This window comes from Equus caballus, chromosome 12 (assembly GCF_041296265.1).
Source record: "Equus caballus isolate H_3958 breed thoroughbred chromosome 12, TB-T2T, whole genome shotgun sequence".
Lineage (NCBI taxonomy): Eukaryota > Metazoa > Chordata > Mammalia > Perissodactyla > Equidae > Equus > Equus caballus.
Window position 1 is genome coordinate 14,115,134 of NC_091695.1, and position 18,011 is coordinate 14,133,144.

An 18,011-nucleotide genomic window follows, 5' to 3' on the forward strand; every position below is an offset into this window, starting at 1 on the left:
ACCCTGTACCTCAGAATGTGACTGTATTTGGAGATAGGTCTTTAAAGAGGCAATAAAGGTAAAATAAGGTTATTAAGGTGGGCCCTAATCCAACATGACGAGTGTCCTTGTAAGAATAGGATATTAGAACACAGACATGCACAGACCAAAGTACAACCAAGCAAGGACAAAAGGAGTAGACAGCCATCTACAAGCCAAGGAGAGAGGCCTCAGAAGAAACCAACCCTGTGTCACCTTGATCTTGGTCTTCTTACTTACAGCCTCCCAGCCTGTGGTACTTGTTATGGCAGCCCGAGCAAAGTAATACACTAGCCTTCAAATGGGTCTATAAACCCTCAATTCCCAGGACTAAATCCCACTCAGCTTAAAGCAGCTCACAGTTTCTGTTTCCTGCAACTGAGCCCTGGCTGACACTCGACCACCCCATCCTGCCTAGTGCTGGGCTTCTTTTACAACAAGAGAGAAATAAACTCCTGTCTTGTTTAAGCCATGAATACTTGGTGAGATTTTTGTTACAGCTGAAACTAATCCTAACTAATAGAGAGATTAAACAGTAAAAAAAGTAAAAAAATGAAGAAGTTAGTAGATTCCGTTTACCCCAATTAGCCAGTACAGAACACATCTGTAACGATGCCTAAGGTGTGTTTCCTGGGAAGCAATGGACACTTGAGGAAAGCATTTTTGTGGGATGAGCCCTGGGTCCAGAGTCAGGAACCCCTGGGTTCAAGTTCCTGCTCTGCCCCTTGGTCTTTGGGAAATTGTTCAGCCTGCTGGGCTGTAGTTTTCTCATCTGCACAGGTATCTTAATATCCACCACGAAGGCAATTGCAATCCACGTAAAGCTCCTGGCACAGTGTGATACCAATACTATTATCTAGCATACTACTGGTGCACCATTATTGTTTTATTTTAAATTATTTGATCTTCTCTGGAAGAGAAAGCTTATTATTTTCTGCCTATCTTCTTATCTTTAAGGGACAGTTAAGCAAAGAAAGGAGGAGATATAGCCATGTTCTGCTTCATTATAATGTCAGCATTAAAAGGAGAAAGGGACGTGAATATCAAGGTTCTTTTTGTCTCCATGTATTAATTTGCTCTAGGTCTCTACCACACTGGAATAGTCACTATAAGCATGGGCTGGAGTCAAGACAGCTTATCTGTCTAATTCCACCTCTGCCACTTACCAGGTGTGACACCTGCCTACAGCACCTCTCTCAGCCTTGGCTTCCTCCTCCATAAAATAAGGCTAATGCCAAACATGTCACAGATTTGTGACTATTAAAAGAGACAGTGCAAGGAAATCAAATTGCAAAAAAAATAAGCTCAGAGATTTTTCTTGTATCTGGGCCTGGTACATGGAAGGTGACTAAGAAAGGTTAGAAAAGCAATGAGTGAACTCATGGGCATACACTTGGATAAAGCCTGGCATGCCTTTGGAACCATCACCAATGAAAGGATGCACTGTGATGGAGTGATGACAGCACAAGTCTCATTGATGGTGAGAATGAGGGAACTGATCTCCATAGCAACTTGTATCTCCTAGGTATAGACAGAGGATGACTCATTATCATTGATTTTCCAGGTCAGGGTCATGCTTGTGGCACTAATGTTAACAGCTTCGACAAGCAAAAACCTGACTGGAGTCTGTGAAGACATGTGAGGTATTCACAATGACCAGAATGACCAAGCCACGGAAGGAGAGAGAGAAGCTATCATCTGGGTATGTCATAAAATCTAAGAAATACTCTTGGAAATTATCCCTTCCTATTCTACACCATTTAACCACAACCACAACAAACACAAACGTATTGGGGTCCCAGCAAAAGTCAGGCATCATCTTAGGGGAAGAAACAACCTGGACAATTACATCCACATAGCTACTCTTTGTTCTTCTTGTGAATTGACTCTTAGTGGTACAATGGACTACTCAAAGAAAACATGGACTTTTCACATGCCATGCCTTGCAATCAATTAAAAATCACAGACTTTAGCATGAGGAAGGCCTGGGTTCCAAGGTTAGCTCTGCTTTAATAGCCAGGTGGGTCTTAGGAAAATCACCTGAGCTCAGTTCCCTCACCTATAAATTGGGATAACAATCCTCACTTCAAGAAAAAATAACACGAGTGCTAATTATTTGCCACTTGCTCACCTCACCCTCTCAATCCATCCTCTGTTCTTCTTCCCGACTGCTCTGTGCCCCAGGAGGCTGACCCCTTAATGTTGCTTCTTTGGTACAGGTTAGGACCCTGCCCGATGGTCTGGGATCAGGTATTGCCAATGTGCAATATGGGCAGGTTACTGGGGGGCTGGAGCAGAAAGCAGTGAAGTCTTCCTCCCACTTCCACCTCTCTCTGGGCTGCCTGTTCTGGCATGGCTGCATCCTCCACTGCCCCAGCCCTCAGTGGGCTCCAGAAACACCACTTCCTCCCTCTTGCTCTTCAGCCTCAGAGGCAGTCTTCTACCATGACTAGTCTCAGGTGTCTCAACATCCTCTGATGGTTCCCTTAACCCCATCCCACCTAACTAGTCACTTGAAAAATGCCTGATATGATACATGTATGTGCATGCATGTGTATGCACATGTATGTATTATGTGGGGTCTATCCCCTACACATATGCAAACCAAATAGAGAAGGTTAACACTACTGTAATTATTATTTATCAAGTACGAAGACAGTTAAACACAAACCAGTCTGTGTATGCACCCAAACGACCAAGAACCTAAGATGCAATCACTACTACTTTAATTCTGCTCAAGCTGCTTTAAAATATAGGGAACCCAAGGCCCTCACTAATCCACATGATCCATTTTAGCAAATCAGTCAAAGGGCCCTCCTCTGGAAGGACCCAGCCCAGGGATGCATGGCTTGGTGAGGAGCCCACAGGCTAGATTTCAGGCACATTCACCCTCCTGCACAAGCATCTGTGTAGGACAGCCCCACCACTGTCAATGGCACATCTGGAGGAGCCCTTTCCTCTTCCTCCTCCTCCTCACACCGTAGCCATATACTAGACACCAAGCTGTCCTCACCTGGGAACCTCCCACCTACCAAACTGCTGGGGAACAGGGCCCCATGCGGCCAAGTGGCCTTTCCTACAGTTGCATCCTCCCCTCCCCCACCCACACATTAACATCACCAGTGGAAGAGGAAAGAAGGAAAGAGGACACAAGTGGATCTTTCTTAAATGTGGATAACACAAAAGCAACAATTCCTTACAGACATGACTTGTCACAGGCTTCTTGTCCAAATTTTCTAGCCCCATGAAAGTAATACAGCCTGGACAGTAATTGCTACCAAGTGGTCTACAGCATGCACCTCCACTCTCCGAAGACAAGAGAAATAACTCACAAAGCATACAAACAATGTCTCTCTAAGAAATAGTAAACCTTTCCCGAATTATCAAGGCCAAGATGTCACCAAGTCCCAATGCCTCCTTACCTCAGACATCGGTGTTCATCCTCTGGACCTTTACTCATGATGTTTCCTCAACTGACACGTCTTCTTCCTTCTCTCCATTTATCCAGATCCTGCCCTCCCTTCCAGGCAAGTTCAAATCCTTCCTATAGAAGAGGCCCTCCCTGGGGATTTGATGTTGAGATCCTGCTCTAGCCTTCCAATGTCCACAGCACTTAGTGGGCAGCTATAGCGGATGGTGGCCATGTGTTACCTGTGAAGCACACAACCCTCTCTTCCAAACAGCACCTCAGTCACCCTTGGTGGGAGGAAGTGCTTGCCACTCACGTAGAAGCTGGTGGGACAGCGGCTCCTTTCAGTTGTCCAGAAAGCAGGGGTGTGACCTCCTCTCCATCCTGAGGGAGTATCACCAGGTCCAGGGTGGACCAGCCTGCAGAGCTTCCTGGAGGCTAATCTGGTCTCTGACTTTGGTCCTCCAGGCCCCACATCCACTCCCCTCATTCTGTGCATCTATGACATCATTTCACAATAGAGATAGTTTGGTTAAAATAACCAGAATCAGTTCATGCTGCTTTAACCCAAGCCCCTGAGGGCTATGACGCTGCAGCATTTGTTCCTGAAACCTCAGACCTGACCATGTACTTGTCCATGTATGTCTTCCTCGATCCCCCACCTATACTGAAATTCCCTGACAGTTAAGAACTGTGCACTGCTTTACCCCCTCATCAGCACCAATCCAAAAAGCCTCCAAATATTGGTCAATTTACAGAGTGGGAGAGCTAACAAATTATAGGTAGAAACCAGCAATGTTCATATCAACAAGTTTCAATAGAAAGATTAGTATGCATTCCAAGGTCAGGCCAAAAAAACCCTCCTTTTCTGATCTCAAGAGGAAAATACTTAAGCAACTTGACAAAATGAATTTCTGTTTATAAGAGAAAAAATATTATGCATTGGCTGGTAATTGTGTTGCCCCATTGACTAGAATGCAGAGATATGAAATAAAGACAGGAGGCAGCAGCTAATGTTTGCACAGAGCAGCTGCTCAGTATGTCTTATTGAGCTGAATGAAAGAAGTGTCTTGGCTAAAGAATTAAGAAGAAACTCACTGGATCTGCTCTGTCCAAAATCTCTTGCAGAAAATTCCCTCTTACAACAAAAGTACCTGTGAAGCAAAAGACAACCCAGAACCAGAATCACAGAAGACAAAACTTTGTGCTAGAAAACTCTGACTGAAGCCATTTTACAAAATTCAACATACTTGTCCTGAACTTAATGGCCTGGGGCTGTACTTTGGTGCCATCTGCTGCTTAAGAATAAACAGTGGCCTTGTACCTTGTGTTAGATTTTAACCCAAATAGCAGGACTTCCCTGTCTTGGGTCAGAGGATGGCTCTCCAGATTCTAGGTGATATTTGATCACAGGAGCAGTGGGTCTTCTGGGTCATTGGGGAAAGTTGTCTGTCTTGTTGATATCTGTTTCAAACACAATAGGCAAAGGCATTAACTGTAACAGAAGTACATCCCTGTCTTGTTTCAGCTCTTCTGCTCTCCCTCCCGTAAGATGACACATCCACAGTTGGACTCCACAAATATCTGTTCCATTCCTCCCCTAAACAGAGGTACATCCTCCTGAGTCATTTCACGTTGTACTTTTATTCCAGGTAGCACCACAGATATTTGTGCTTGTCTTTCAAACTGAGCTATTCGACTTTCTCCTCCATATTTTGGGAAATCGTCTCCTCCCACCCAACTCAAAATGGGGTCTTCCAGGGACAGCCACATGATTCAGACTTGGCTAATCAGAAACCACTCAAGGAATTTTTCCCTGGACCATATCCCGGTTGATAGAGCGTGAAACAGGGGAAATTCTGGTGGCCATTTCTCCTTGAGTTGTATGGAGGGAGCCACTCTAAGAACAAAGCTGACAGAAAGAAAGAAGCAGGAAAGAGAAGAGAGTCACCTCGTCTCTTTCTTCAAGACTTTGCTGCCCACAACAGGGAAATATACATGAGCCAATAAGTTGCTCTTTTAGTTGAAGCTATCCAAAGTCTGGTTTCCCTCATTTGTGATCAAGAATCCTAAAACCCATTTTGTAGCCATGTTTCCTTATGTGTAAGATGTGAATTAAGTACTTGTTCTTCTCAGTTCGCAGGGTTACCTCTGAAAATGCTATGAAATCTGTAAATGACTACTCTACTGTTAGTGCAGAAGACATCTGCTAAATTGGCCTGCTAAGCATCCCTTTTCTCCATGGATCTGGTAAGTTCCTCCAATGGCCCTACTTGGGTAAATCATCTGTTATTTGTTCAACTGAAATTTTAAAAAAGTTAAGGGGGCCGGATTCTTTCCTGGATTCCAGGCTCCAAAAAGTTTCAACTCCCACTATCAGTCTGAGACCAAATGTGCTGACCTGTAAAATAAGAACATTTTCCCTCCTCCCTCAATAAGGCGTGGGGTCAAACTATAAACCCTCTAGAAATTCTAAAACTCTATACATATATAAAAACAATATTTTAAAAAACTGTTAAGTTACTGAAATTCAAAACCACAAGGCAGAGGAGAGGCACACTTTTGTAACTCACCTAACCTACTTTCTGTAACCAAGAGGTCTCTCTGTGCTCATTTGATTTTGAAAAATACAAGGTGACCTTGTATTGAATCTCTGGCTTCATCCCTGGAATATTGACTGCTAAATCTTGAGGTATCTCATTCCAGCTTCCAATGAGTTCAAGGAGCATCTGGCAGGTGACAGTGTCATTATCATTCCTCCCTGTAAGAGGCCTTGCATCACATCCAGGAAGGCAAAGTGAAGACCAGAAACTAGACTAGGCTCCATTTTTAAAACACACAATATGCATTGATAGGACAAGATATTTGTAGGCATCTTTCATTAAGAATGACTGCAGTCATTGATGTTTTAATGTGACCCACTAAAAATCCTTCCTTTAGATCAAGAGTCCAGTGCAATCCCATCATTTTATAACAGGAAAAAAGCACATGATTATGCAGGAAGGAGGAGAAAAGAATAAACCTTAAAGCCAAAATGTTTTAGGATCTGTACTATTCTCTAAGACTGTTAACTCCAACAGTGATTTGACAGTCTTCTAAATTGTCACTTTTAAACAGCAGCATTTAATTATATTTGTTTTAGACATCGGGAACAAAGCATCAAATAAAGTGGTTGTTTGCTACATCTAAAGATCTTCATTCAAAATAATACAAACAGTATCATTTCATAGTACCAACACATTTCAACTAAGGAATTTGTCCTTGTGTTCCAACCCAAGGGGATTTTTCAGAAGACATCCAACCTATACTTTCCTCCACTGTTCTTTCCATCACCTTATTTGGCTGTCAGTGACATAAGTCAAACTATGTCAGCCAAAATGACATCCACTCCCTTCATTCTTGACATGAGAACATGAAGATACAGAGAGGTCGAGTGACTTGCTCAAGAATGCATACTACCGGTGTCATTGGGGGAACTAGAACCCAGGGCTCCAGGTTTAAGTAAACAAAGCCCAGGTGGTGTTGCAGATAGAGCAACAACCCTGCCTGACATCTGCAGGTGCCTGAACTCCTAGATACCAACCTAGGTGACTGTAAGGAATCGTCCAGCTCTGAAGCGATTTGATCAACTCTGTGATTCCATTCTTCCTTCATATCAAACGTGTTTAATGCAAAGATTTTAAATTGGGTCACTCATGTGTCATATTTTTTTTTAAAGAAATGTAACACCAATAAACTAGCCAGGTCAATGACTCTGGGTCACCGTTACAAATATCATTGTACCATGGTAGTTGGCAATCAGGCTCCCTGGGTTTCCACCACTTGATGCTCACTACCTCTGGGACCTCAGAAGAAGCTTATCTTCTCAGCATTACAGTTTCTTCCCCTGTAGCCCTCAGGGTTGCTGTGAGAACAAAATAATGGTTTGGGACTGCTAAGCACAGAATGCATGCTCCATAAATATTAGCTGATGAATCCAGCCCTGTGCTCAGAGGATTTAAGCTGGAGGAAGGATACTCAGCTCCTAGGATGCTGCTTCCTGCCTCCACTCCACCTTCTCTTTCTTATAGTCACCAATTTTATATCACCTTATCTTCATCACCATTTCTAAATTCTGTCTTCTTTTTTTCTCTTTAATTCCCTTCTATCTTGTCTGTGTCCTCTCCTTCTTTTCCTCTCTCTTTCACAATATAATACAGCAAATCTTTATTGTGTGTGTGTGTTTTTTTCCCCTCTAAAATCGTGCTCTGAGGAGCCGGGAGGTTTTTTTGAATGTACCTGTGACACTCCATCCCTGTAGCTCCTCTCTCTCCAGTTCTTTTTAATTATTCAGCCAGGCAAGATTTTATTTAAAGAAATAGTTTCCAGGCTAAAAGGAAATGTTGAAAACCACTGGTCTAGTGTTTTCCTGCTCTGTGTGCAGAAGGTGCTGCACTAAGTGGTACCTTCAACCCCTGGGCTCCAAGAGGTCAGGCTTCTATGGCCTTCACCAGCCAATGAGATCACAGCTCTAGATCAAAAAACTAATAGAGGACCTCTTTTTTAAATTTTTCATTCCTCTTAGCTGAAAAAGAGCTTCTCATCTCTTTTTTTATATTTTTGGTTCTTTTCAGCTTAAAAAAAGAGGTAAATTTGCAGCTATAACAGGTGGCTCAGGGCATTGAGATCTAAGCTAAATAAAAATTGAAATAAATCAAATGTCACTGGACTCCTATTTCATTTGAAACACACATTCCTCTACAAAGTATGACAAAATTTAATTCCTAACAGAAACTCCTGGGGACATAAACGCAGCATCAGCTTCCCTGGGGAACTTAAAAGAAGCCTAGTAATTACTGACACCATTGAGACACAATCCTAATGGGGTCTCTGCTACAAAGTCTTAGCTGAAAAATAAGTATTAACCAATAATAACAAAATATTTTTAAAACTGGGCAGTTGGAAATAGGTAAAATACCTCAAAACACATAAGACCTTAATACTGAATGATCCAGCCACCTGAACTCCTGGGCTTGAAACAATACAGAATCTTTTTTCCTCTTCCACAGTTAATGAAAACCAATCTCTTTCCAATAGGCTTGAAAGGACCAGGCTCTAGGATACAGGACAAGAAGGAATGGTTCATGATAATTCCTAGGAGCTGGTCATTTTACCTGTTGTAACACTTATGCCCATGTAATCTCCATACCTCTAACTGTTGGTACAGATAACACCACCTTAGTGCTGTTGACTATTCCGGAGTGATGGAGGGTGGATGTAAAGTTGCTGAACTTAAGCCTGTGTTGTTATCCTTTGTTTGATTTGCAATAAGAATTGTTTACCCATTTTCCATCTCATTCTTCACTTTATACTTGTCATTAGAAGCAGCTGAGTCATTGTTTTTCCATGTTAGCGTCACATTGGTTGGACTGATGGAAACAGCTTCAGTGTCAAACACAGAACAGGATTCTATTTCAATATTGTTTCCCCCCAAAAAGAAAGAAGATAAGAAAATATGTATTTAAAAAACAAATGTAAGGGTAAGAACTGCTCTATTTTCCAGAAGTGAAATTCGCAATTATGGGATTTCATTTCCCTCTATTTGCTCCCTGGACTTCTCTCAAAAAAAATACATTGAGACACGTATCCACACATGTATACACATGAGTTAGTGAAACAGAGTGCTGTAAAACAGAGAAAAGTGACAGAGTTTGGCCGTGTTGGCTTTGACTTGAATGTGGGTTACACCTGGATAGAAGCCAATACAAAAAGAGACCTAAGATGCAAAATGAGTCTATCTCCTGATTCTCAGAAAACACTGCCTGTGGAGAGGTGTTATATCGTGCAGAAGCATGTGATAACTTTTTCTCCAAACCTTGATAATTAGGAGGAAGCTCTCAAGATTTCTGGCATAGAGATGGCAGCATAAAGAATGTAACATCTCAAAAAGAAACGCATAAAGAGAAAATGACTTGTCTTGGAATCCAGATCTGGACATAAAGACCTACTCTTCCCCTTAGCTATGTGGCCTGGAATTAGTCCCTTATAGCCTATCAGCCTCAGGTTCCTCTGTTGACAGCTCTAATACACTATATTAAACACAAAGGAATATTGTTAAGGCATGATATAATAAACAAGGTCATTGGATTTGGACATTAAAAAAATCTGAGTTCAGAGCCCTGCCTGCTAGTCATCAGCCGTGTGATGTTATTCAAAATCATCTCACCTCTCTGAATCTGACTTTAATCATCCGTCAAATTGTAGATGTATGGGACCTTAAAATAATGGAAGCCATTATGGTTATTAACGATAACTAAAACTTCAAAATGGATGCATCCTAGTGACATTCGAGACCGAGGAGTGACAACTAGCAATGAAAGAGAAACCATAGGCAATAAGGCCCTTTTTCTTCTTAAGGACCTAGGGATTGACCCCAGCAGAGTAAAGATGGTACAGGTAACACCACCTTGGCATGCACATGACCTTCAAATGACAGCATGGAGAGTGTGCCTTACCTGGCTCCTGGGAGACACATACATTTACCCATTCAGTGGAAAAGGGTGGGAAAGGAAACAAGATAGAGGAAGAGGAAACAAGACAGAGGAAAAAGGAACAGGCGAGGAAGAATCTTGTGGCCTACAGTTCAATAAACTTCATGCCAGGAAGCCCCTCCAGTCTTGAGCTTCCTTTTTATAAAGTGCCAATTTCACAGGGTCAAGTAACATTTTTGGCAGATTATTATGGTACCACTTACAATCAATGCTGATGATGGTGAGAGGATATTAATAAATCAATAACCACAGTTGCAGGGTGGTGGCAGCAAGAAGAGCAGCAGCCCTATTTTGGGGGCTGATCATGTCTCAAACATGGTACTGGGTGCTTATTTATGCTTCACAACAACTTCATGAGGAAAGATATGACACTATTTTAAAGAAGGAGAAATGTGTTAAGAACTAAAGCTTGTTGATTCATACAGGGATTCCGGGAAGGTTTTGGAAAAGCAAGTTGTTAAGTTTTGAAAGTTCAGAAAATAAGGCACGTTTAAAAATATGTTTTAAAATGTGGGTATCTTTTTTTTTTTAATAAAGATGAAGAAACTGAGTTCCAAGAGGAGCAATGACTTGCCCACGGCCACACAGTTAAAAACTGACAGACACAGGAAGCAAACCTGGGTCTCCTATTCTGAGTCTGTGTCTTAACTTCTACACCATTGGTGTAGTGCTCAAAGAGGAAGCAGAAAGACAAGAGGGAGAAGCTGGCCGAGGAGCCAGGATACTCACACCAGGCTACACGGCCAAAAATGGGGAGAGAAGAGATACAAGAAGTAGTGGCTTTTTACTGCAAAGTTCAGATAATGTGATCTCAAATACATTGCAGACGTGAACACATTTATGTTCTCTAAACCCTAAAATCCATCCAAAAGAAAAGTCTCACTCACTTGTTTGCACTTGTTGGCAGCAGGTACTAGAGCCATTTGAAAAGCTGATAAAATAGCTGGTCCCAGGAGCCAGGCCCTCAAATAAATTCTTCCTGTCTCTGTCTCCTCAAGAACTCCACTGAATCTGGCCACTCAGACTGGGCATGTTTACTACTGAAAAGTTTCCTGGGGCTTCACTGATATTGATCTTGGTGGCTGTAGATGTGAATGAAACCAGAGCACAGTTGGAGTCTAGAACCTAGGAAAGAAAAACATGCAAACTAATAATGTGGCACTTCTCACCATATACTGGCTATTCAACAAGTTTTTTATTATAATCTTAAAAACGTATCATAGTTCCTTCATCTGTCCTTCTCTTCCTCTAAAATACCACCTGTATGCATAGGTGTTTTCTTTTTTTGTTGAAGATTGGCGCCTGAGCTAACATCTGTTGCCAATCTTTTCTTCCCCTCCCCCTCCCCCACCCCTTCCTCCGCCTCCTCCTTTTTCCCCAAAGCTCCCCAGTACATAGTTCTATATTCTAGTTGTAGGTCCCTCTGGTTGTGCTATGTGAGACGCCACCTCAGCATGGCTTGAAGAGTGGTGCTTGGTCTGTGCCCAGGATCCGAAACAGTGAAACCCTGGGCCCCTGAAGTGGAGCATATGAACTTAACCACTGGGCCACGGGGCTGGCCCCAGGAGTTTTCCTCCTTTGCACAAGTGATTCAAGCCTTCACAAGGTACCTACCAGCTTGTTTACCAAAATGATTAACAAGAAAGAAAAATCAACCACAGAATTCTCCCATTGTTTACACAGGCTTGCATAATTACTGTTGTTAATTGAGATTTGCCTTATTAAAGGTTTCAGGGGGTCAGCCCGGTGGTACAGTGGTTAAGTTCACATGCTCTGCTTTGGCGGCCTGGGGTTCGCTGGTTCTGGTCCCAGGTGCAGACCTATGCACTGTTTGTCAAGCCACGCTGTGGCAGGAATCCCACTTATAAAGTGGTGGAAGATGGGCATGGATGTTAGCTCAGGGCCAAACTTCCTGAAAAAAAAAGGAAAGATTTCAGTAAGATCTGCCTTCTTTATGTGGCCTGGGAGAACATTCTAATTATTTGATCTCTATGGTGTATAGATTTTAGATTTTACCAATCAGAAAGAAAAAGTCCCCAAATTTTGAGGACAGACAAAAATTACCAATATTTTATTTTTTCCAAAAAGTACATTAAAAATTACCAAAGGGGCCGGCTCCGTGGCCGAGTGGTTAAGTTTGTGCAGTCTGCTGCAGCGGCCCAGCGTTCTGATACTGGGTGCAGACATGGCACTGCTCGTCATGCCACGTTGAGGTGGCGTCCCACATCCCACAACTAGAAGGACCTGCAACTAAGATATACAACTGTGTATGGGGCGGGGTGGGGGTTGGGGAGATAAAGCAGGAAAAAAAAAAAATATTGGCAACAGTTGTTAGCCCAGGTGCCAATCTTTAAAAAAATAAAAAAATAAATAAAAGGAAGATTGGCAACATTTGTTAGCCCAGGTGCCAATCTTTAAAAGAAATAAAATAAAAAAATTAAAAATTACCGGGGCTGGCCCCGTGGCCGAGTGGTTAAGTACGTGCGCTCTGCTGCAGGCGGCCCAGTGTTTCGTTAGTTCGAATCCTGGGCGCGGACATGGTACTGCTCATCAGACCATGCTGAGGCAGCGTCCCACATGCCACAACTAGAAGAACCCACAACGAAGAACACACAACTATATACCGGGGGGCTTTGGGGAGAAAAAAGGAAAAAATAAAATCTTTAAAAAAAAAATTAAAAATTACCAAATATTATTAATTTTATTTCTTATAGGAATGAATTATGACAAAAAAATTAGTAAGAACTTTATACCACACTAAATGGCACTTTTAACTGAATATATTTAGCCTAATTAAAAACTTATAATCAGGGTCTTGTCTGATGGTGCAGCAGTTAAGTTCACACATTCTGCTTTGGCACCTGGGGTTTGCTGGTTTGGATCCTGGATGTGGACCTACACACTGCTGTTGGGCCATGCTGTGGCAGTCGTCCTATATATAAAGTAGAGGAAGATGGGCATCGATGTTAGCTCAGGGCCAGTTTTCCTCAGCAAGAAAAAGGAGGATTGGTGGCAGACATTAGCTCAGCGCTAATCTTCCACAAAAGAAAGAAAAAAAATCTTACAATCACACCCTTACTGTTTTAAACATCTGTATTTTATAGACGTTCTATGAAAATTACATTGCATATATTTGCTAAAGTCTCAGCATACTATCATAATATAACTGAATAATTTCCTAGAGATATTTGTTTCAAGGGTGGTCACCTCCTCCTGTCTAAGAAAATTAGAGTCCCTTTCGGTCTCTCAGCATGGCCTGAAGAGTGGTGCTAGGCCTATGCCCGGGATCCGTACCTGCTAACCCCAGGCTGGGTGAAACAGAGCAAGTGAACTAAATCACTACACCACCAGACTGGCCTCCATCTTTCTGTCTCTTGATGGGCCATTGAAATATTTCCATTTTGTACTATCATGAATAAAGCTACCCATGTTTTAACGTTCATAAACAAGTAGGTGTATATTAAAAGAGCTTTAACGACTTGCCTAAGTGCACTCAGTTTGTTAGTAGGGGAACAAGACTCCAGAATGATGGCTCTTTGTTTTGTCATTTCGAGGGGCCCTGTTTCCCACTACAGACTCATCTGCAAATCTCCAGCTGGCTCAATACACTCTAGCCATGTTGGCATTCTAGCACTTTTTAAAACGTGGCAAACATTTTCTAGTCTCAAGGTTTATGCATATATCTGAAGTCCTTTCATTACTTGGGATGCACTAATTTCTTTCTATTCTGTGTTAGAACACTACTCTATTCTTTGCTACTTCCTCAATGGAATCCTGGTCAAGACTCACGAAATTTGGAATATCCTAATTGTGCATGAGTACATTCTCAGAAACCCCTTTCTAGACTTCTCCTCATAAACACAAACATAAAAACCCTTCCTGTAACCATCTCATAGCAACTTCTCCCATCCTCCAAGACATTTCCTTCACAGATTTTCTTACATAAATTATAGTAATCTCCATACTCTTAGGACCTGTCTGAAATCTTTTTACTCTATATTAAGTGAAAACATGAAATTCCCTTTTCCTTACAACAGATAGATTGATAAGAAAATTTGTTATAAATTTGTTAAATTCATTTATATCCAAAAGGAACATATCTGTTGGGTAAATCTACCACGTAGATTTCTATTAAATAAACTTCCAACTATCATAACACTGGGTTTCTATATAATGAGGAGAGAGACAGAATATTACATTTCCTTTATATGATGCAGTCATTAAAATTTTCACTGAAGCATACAATGTATCAAATACTTAAAAATAACAGCCTGATAATATTCTATGAGTTATGATCAGGATGCGATTTTTATAGGCAGAAATTATGTGTTTGAGATCCTAAATACTTATTCTATGAATAGACAATGTCTGTGTTTCTTTCATTAATTAAATTTAAAAACAAATCTACCACAATTCGTCAAATGTCACATCTCTGCCTGTGTCTTGTTGTAAAATGCTATGAGTTATGGTCTGATATTAGATGGTGAATTAGTAACTGTGGTGCTTAACATGGGAGCATGGTTAGTGTTCCTAGACAAGGCCGTTCACTCTCTATAATTAAGAGCTATATTTTTTTCAAGAAATTAAAGTTGATTTTCTAATAAATTTGGCCTAAAATAAAACATCAATGTAAATAGTTACATAAAACATGACAAACACAGGACATTGTATAGAGAGTCAGGGAAAACTAATATCACAGTTTTTTATAAAGGAGTTCAGACACTTAACACAGTGAATCAATCATAAATTTCACCTGACATATTTCATTAATATTAAGTTCATAGGCTAATTTAGAATTGTAACAACCAGTGTAAGTGCCCACATGCAACTCATAGCTTAGATCACAATGCTACACTGATTTCCTCCCTGTTACAAAAAAGATTAATCGTGCGTAGTGTCATGAATAAACAGAAGGCCTCCCAGGAGGTATTTAAGGAAATAGCAAATTTCTCATCATTTCTGCTGAGTACCATTGGAGCATTGCCATTTATCTTAAAATCCCTACTGGGTTATCACGTTGAATTAATTTGTGAGAAGCAAATAACTACATTACAGTATTTAGAGATTATTTCATATTTAAGGACTGACTATGACATCAATAGAAAAATGAAATCCTTGGAATCCCAAATCTGTGAATGAAATTGACTTTGGTAATATATACGAAATCCAAATTTAGATCAGAAACACGTAATTTTCAGAATTCAATTTTCCAATAGAACTGTTAATAAAGATAAATCTTGAAATTTCAGAAAGAACAATTGGTTCTCCAAGAAATATAAACCATCAGATTTAAAATTTTCTCTGCAGTCAGGATTCTCTTTATCATTTTAGGATTTTTTAATGCCTGGTAGTGTTTTTAGCAGTAATAGTATTCTGTGGGAGTGACTCAAGGAGCGTTGCAAAGTGAGCTGAGAGAAGGATGTCAGGAAAAACGTGTAAGATAATCAATTCAGCAAATCTTTGTGTCGGCCACCTCAATTACCCAGAGAAGTATGTTGATTAGTATTATCTTTTTAGGATTAATTTGAAACAAAAGAGTTCTCTGAAAAATCGATAAATAATAAACAAACCATATTTCTAGCACAATATCATAGTTATACCCATGAGGAAATGCAAGCCTAGAGAGAAAAAGTAAATTTCCAGAATGTCACTCAGCACATGGTGTTTCTTTCAGGAGTCCAGTCCATGCTTCCTGATGGCCCAATCTGTTCATCTGTCTCTCTTCTCCCGGAATAAAAAGGACCCCGGTGTCCACAGTAAACAAAATTCTAGAATTGGCTATGTGTATTGGTGCATTCTTCAGATTTTTATGTTTGAAATAAGACTCGATTTACTGATAGGAAGAGAAGCTGAGGATGCCACAATAAGACTCGGCCACCTGAAAGATTTGACAAATGTCACATATTTTGTTGTTGTTGTAAATAAATTAAAGTGTATCCTTTTTTCAGATTTTCTTAGATTTTCTCCAATGAGCTTTTTCTAATTCAGGATCACATCCAGGATAAAACATGACATTTGGTCCTTATGTTTCCTTAGTGATCTCTTGGCTGTCACAGTTTCTCAGCTTTTTCTTGTTTTTTAAGACCTTGACGTTTTTGAGGAGTACTAATCAAGTGTTTTCTGAAATGTCCCTCAGTTGGGCTTTGTCTGATGTTTTTCTCATGATTAGACTTGACTAACAAGTTTTGGGGAGGAAAACCTGTGAGTGAATTGATGTTCTCATCACATCATAAGAAGAGTACATACTAGCAACATGAATTATCAGTGCTGATGGCAACCTTGATCACCTGGCTGAGGGAATGTTTGTCAGGTTTCTCCACCATAAAATTACCCCCTTTCCTTTCTATATTATACTTTTTGGAAAGAAGTCACTATATGCAATTCACACACAACGAATGGAGTGTCATGATCCACCTGCTTGAGGGCAGACTATCTGCATAAATTATTTGAAATTTTCTGCCTGTGACATTTCACTGTTTTCTCTCTTCATAATTTATTCAATCATTTATTTATATCAGTATGTTATCATGGAAACACTTCATATTGGGATAATAATTCAACTCTAAAATTCTACTTTATTTTGTTGCTCAAATTATTCTGGCTTTGGCCATTGGAAACACTTTCAGTTGGCTTCTGTGTTATTTTGACATACCCCATCATTGCTTTTCTTTCTTTCTTTTTCTGTCTCTTTCTTTTCTTTCGTTCTCTCTTTCTTTCTGTTCTTTCTTCCTTCTTCCCTTCCTCCCTACCTACCTTCCTTTCTTCTTTCCTTCTTTTCTTCTTTGCTTCATCTCTTTTTTTCTTATGATTTCCTTACTTTCAGACACAATAATATGCTCATTCTGTAAATCTCCAGCCTAGTCCTAGAATCAGTCAAACTTAAAAAAGCCCCAGTTCCTTACATTCAAAAATATTATTAGAATTTAATATCTTACCAGCAGATGACTTTGTTGCTAGTGAGATATCCCCAAGCTTCTAGACCTTATTAGTTAGCAGAGTAAGGGAATATATATTTGTATATTAACTCATGTGTATATATTTATCTATAACTATTTCTCTTTAAAACCCTCAGTATCTACATAATGCTGAACAAGAGTTCATGCTGATGTCTCTGACACTGATCCATTATCACACGGATCATTCTGGCTTCGTCACTTTGCTTTGCTTTAACTTCCTACACAGTTAGAAACCTGGTCCCACCATCTACCACCTATTTACTCAGTTTTTTAATTCCAGTATATGTGTGTAGTCGTTCCAGAATTCTTAAACCACATCCCTATGAGAAAAAGATTTATAACTGAAATACAGTGCGACATACCATCATTTTTGCCTTTAGTCCTACATATTCCACCATTTCCAATGTTACTTAGGTCAGCACCTTTCACGCCACCCATCCAAAGAAATCATTTCATACATTTTATTACACTAGATTGTTTTAGCACTTTCTGCATTCCATTCTGGCTTGTCCTACCTCTTAAATGATTTATTTCAACATTTGCATTCATTAAGATTTATACTTCGTCCCATAAATCTCTATGGGTATTTAAAAAATACATAGTGTCATGTATCCACCATTACCTTACCATACACAACAGCTTCACTACAGGAAAATAAATCCCTTGTGCTTCACCTATTTAACCCTTCATTTCACCACTGAGTCCTTGGCAACCACTGATCTGTTTACCATCTCTATAATTTTTCATTTTATATAATGTTGCATAAATAGAATATTGTAGTCTTTTCCGACTAGTTTCTTTCACTTAGCAACATGCATTGAAGATTCATCAGTGTCTTTCTATGGCTTAATAGCTCACTGCCTTTTATTGCTGAATTGTATTCCATTGTACAGATGTATCACAATTTGTTTATCTATTCACCTATTGAAAGATATTTCATTGCTTTCAGTGTTTTCCATTATGAACATAACTGCAATTAAACACAATTTTATATTGAGTAAATCAAATCAGTTATGTAAATATCTAGAATATGGTTGTGGGGCAGACATCAGGATCTATAGCTTTGCTGCTAGAAATGGGCTGGTTTGATCTGGAGTG

The 18,011-nt window shown here is 40.2% G+C and overlaps 1 long non-coding RNA gene across 1 annotated transcript; it reads left to right on the forward strand.

Moving 5' to 3' along the window:
• The first annotated feature begins 1,541 nt into the window (after nucleotides 1-1,541).
• On the forward strand, nucleotides 1,542-8,920 carry LOC138916392 (uncharacterized). Its single transcript, XR_011423634.1, has 2 exons — nucleotides 1,542-1,720; nucleotides 5,564-8,920. It is a non-coding gene; the product is annotated as an uncharacterized lncRNA (long non-coding RNA).
• Nucleotides 8,921-18,011: the final 9,091 nt, after the last annotated feature.